This window comes from Mauremys reevesii, linkage group 14 (assembly GCF_016161935.1).
Source record: "Mauremys reevesii isolate NIE-2019 linkage group 14, ASM1616193v1, whole genome shotgun sequence".
Classification (NCBI taxonomy): Eukaryota; Metazoa; Chordata; order Testudines; family Geoemydidae; genus Mauremys; species Mauremys reevesii.
Genome location: NC_052636.1, coordinates 12,095,589 through 12,099,535, shown reverse-complemented (window position 1 = coordinate 12,099,535; position 3,947 = coordinate 12,095,589). Strand labels below are relative to the sequence as shown.

Here is a 3,947-nt window from a genome sequence, read left to right as displayed (position 1 = left end):
AGATGATCATAATGGTCCCTTCTGATCTTGAATTCTATGATTCTAATAGAGGGGAATGATCACATCCCTCAATCTGCCGGCAATGCCCCTAATTATACAGCCCAAAATGCCGTTAGCCTTCTTGGCAACAAGGGCACACTGTTGACTCATAGCCAGCTTCTCGTCTACTGTAACCCCAAGGTCCTTTTCTGCAGAACTGCTTCCTAGCCATTCGGTCCCTAGTCTGTAGCAGTGAATGGGATTCTTCCGTCCTAAGTGCAGGACTATGCATTTGTCCTTGTTGAACCTCATCAGGTTTCTTTTGGCCCAGTCCTCTAATTTGTCTAGGTCCCTCTGTATCCTATCCCTACCCTCCAGCGTATCTACCACTACTCCCAGTTTAGTGTCATCTGCAAACTTGCTGAGGGTGCAGTCCACGCCATCCTCCAAATCATTAATGAAGATATTGAACAAAACCGGTCCCAGGACTGACCCTTGGGGCACTACGCTTGAAACTGGCTGCCAACTAGACATGGAGCCGTTGATCACTACCCGTTGAGCCCGACAATCTAGCCAGTTTTCTATCCACCTTACCGTCCATTCATCCAGCCCATACTTCTTTAACTTGCTGGCAAGAATACTGTGGGAGACCGTATCAAAAGGTTTTTTAAAGTCAAGGAATAACACATCCACTGCTTTCCCCTCATCCACAGAGCCAGTTATCTCCTCATAGAAGGCAATTAGGTTAGTCAGGCATGACTTGCCCTTGGTGAATCCATGCTGACTGTTCCTGATCACTTTCCTCTCCTCTAAGTGCTTCAGAATTGATTCCTTGAGGACCTGCTCCATGATTTTTCCAGGGACTGAGGTGAGGCTGACTGACCTGTAGTTCCCCGGATCCTCCTTCTTCCCTTTTTTAAAGATGGGCACTACAGTAGCCTTTTTCCAGTCATCCAGGACCTCCCCCGATCGCCATGAGTTTTCAAAGATAATGGCCAATGGCTCTGCAATCACATCTGCCAATTCCTTTAGCACCCTCGGATGCAGCGCATCCGGCCCCATGGACTTGTGCTCGTCCAGTTTTTCTAAACAGTCCTGAACCACTTCTTTCTCCACAGAGGGCTGGTCACCTTCTCCCCATGCTGTGCTGCCCAGTGCAGCAGTCTGGGAGCTGACCTTGTTTTTGAAGACAGAGGCAAAAAAAAGCATTGAGTACATTAGCTTTTTCCACATCCCCTCTCCACTAAGTTACCTCCCTCATTCAGTAAGGGGCCCACACTTTCCTTGACTTTCTTCATGTTGCTAACATACCTGAAGAAACCCTTCTTGTTACTCTTAACATCTCTTGCTAGATGTAACTCCACATGTGATTTGACCTTCCTGATTTCACTCCTGCATGCCTGAGCAATATTTTTATACTCCTCCCTGGTCATTTATCCAATCTTCCACTTCTTGTAAGCTTCTTTTTTGTGTTTAAGATAAGCAAGGATTTCACTGTTAAGCCAAGCTTGTCGCCTGCCATATTTACTATTCTTTCTACACATCGGGATGGTTTTTTCCTGCAACCTCAATAAGGATTCTTTAATCCTTTAGAGGATTGGAACTGATTTCAGTGAAGGGACATGTTTGCTAGGTTTTTATGCATTTGCACAGGAAAACATTGAGTTTTTCTATTCATTTCAGGAATCCCTATTCAGTGGAACTCCTGAACATAATGGAAATCCCATTATTTTTGTTGAAGGAAGAGGTTTGTAAGGGGGTACTTGGATTTGAACCAAGGACCATTTGAACTGCAGTCAAACACTCTACCACTGAGCTCTACCCCCATGACTGCTGTGTAGGTAAGTCAGAGATCTTAAAGATTTTGAAGGACAGGCCCTGCCTCAGAGATCTCCTGTTCTGTTCCCAGACCACAGTGCTTTTAAAAATGGGGTTTGATTAAATTTATAGATCCATGTAAACACCACAGCTTGCACACCCACCCCCATAGCTTCCCCCAGTGACAGAGCTACCACCTCTCGGGGAGATGGATTAACTACACGGACGGGACAGCTCTCTCCCCTCCGCTTAGAGCATCTTCATTATTTATGAATAGGTGGGAAATAAACTCCTGAATGGACAGTAACCAATTTATCAAATATTGCTGGGTCTGCATTCAATATGGGTACCTGGTCGTATTGGCTGGATTAGTAGGAGCATTGCCGGCAGATCGAGGGAAGTGATTATTCCCTTCTAGTCGGCACTAGTGAGGCCACATCTGGAGCATTGAGTCCAATTTTCGTCCCCCCCACTACAGAAACAAATTGGAGAGAGTCTAGGGGAGGGCAACAAAAATGATTAGGGGGCAGGGGACTTACAAGGAGAGGCTGAGGGCAGAGCCGCCCAGAGGGAGGGCAGGGGGGCAATTTGCCCCAGGCCCTGCAGGGCCCCCATGTGAATACAGTATTCTAGAGTATTGCAACTTTTTTTTATCGAAGGGGCCCCCAAAATTGTTTTGCCCCAGGCCCCCTGAATCCTCTGGGCAGCCCTGCCCACTCCACCCCCTTGACTCGTTCGCCTCCCTCTCAGGCCCCACCTGTGCTCTGCCCTCACTCCCATTGGCCACTTTACACCCCCGCACTTCCCCAGTGGCAGGGGCCTGCGGGTCCACCTTCCGCACGCTCCTCTCCTCCTGAAGGCCTCCTGGTGCCTCTCCACCCCTACCCCACGGCCTGCCTGCTGCCCCCACCTCTCTGCCCCTCCTGAGACCCGCCCCGCCCACCGCCACCCCCCTCGCTCTCCCCCCCCTGAGACCCTCCCGGCCCCCCGCCCCCACCCCTCTGCCCCTCCCGAGACCCGCCCTGCCCACCCCCTGCACCTCTCTGCCTCTCCCGAGACCCACCCTGCCCAGCGCTCACACCTCTCTCCCCCCTCCCCTGACCTTCCCTGTCCAACACCCCCACCTCTTTGGCCCCCCCCAGTGCCCCCCCCAGTCCACCACTTTCAGCGGTGATCGGTGGTTTTTCCTGGTAACATAAAGGATGGGATTAAAAGCTGAGTTTACTCCAGGGTGAGGAAAGAAAGGAGCCACCAACCCCCTGACAAATCTCAGTGCCCCAGAGAAAACCTGCCCCCTGCTATTGCAATCACTGCTGTGCTGGGGATATGGCAGGAAAGGGACTGTGTGAATGATCGAGGCAGGAAATGGACAACAATCTACAGCAACGTCATTGACCACAAACACACTCTAATCATGCTCCAGCCAGAAGGGAAATGAGCAGGAATTCTTGCAGTTCAGCCCTGGACACACTTACACAATGGCACAGCAGTGTGTGTGTTGTGGAAGCTGGTCTGAGGAAACAACTGGAATTGATCACTCAGTGAGAACAGAACTAGAGTGCAGTGAGAGATGCACCCCAACCAAGTAGTTGTGGCTGAGTGGTTAAGGTGGTGGACTAGAAATCCATTGGGGTCTCCCTGCGCAGGTTTGAATCCTGCCAACTACAGAGGAAGCTGTGGTTCTTTAGTTTCAAAGGAGCTGGGTCTTGTCTCACTCTCAAGCTGTGTCTACACTATTGGGCAATGCGCCTTTAAAGTGTTTTAATTAAACAGCTGCTGCATGTCCGCACTATGCCCCTTGTGTCACCAGAGCACATCCACGCTAGAATCTTGGATGGCCACAGAGAGCAGTGCACTGTGGGTAGCTGTGCAACTGGCTGCAGGGTATTTTGGGAAGGCTTTGCAATGCCTCACGGGCTGGTACAGCATCACATGATGCAGGTTTCTCTATCTCACTGTTCCATGGGCATCTTACTAGATTGCCAGCTGCTTTTCAACTGCAGTGTGCGTGGCGGGGCAGAGACTGTGTGTGTGTGGGGAGAGGGAGTGTGTGTGTGGGGAGAGTGAGTGTGTCGGCACACTGTGTCTATGTTCAGACAGCTGCTGCAAGCAACCAGGCCTGAGGCAGGGGGAGGGGGCAGCCCCAACAT

General features: G+C 50.7%; 2 non-coding genes across 2 annotated transcripts; one reads left to right on the top strand and one right to left on the bottom strand.

The window, feature by feature from the left end:
- Positions 1-1,733: 1,733 nt before the first annotated feature.
- Positions 1,734-1,805, bottom strand: TRNAC-GCA. The gene has a single exon. It is a non-coding gene; the product is annotated as a tRNA-Cys (tRNA).
- Positions 1,806-3,382: 1,577 nt separating this feature from the next.
- On the top strand, positions 3,383-3,464 carry TRNAS-AGA. Its single transcript has one exon. It is a non-coding gene; the product is annotated as a tRNA-Ser (tRNA).
- The last annotated feature ends 483 nt before the right edge of the window (positions 3,465-3,947 follow it).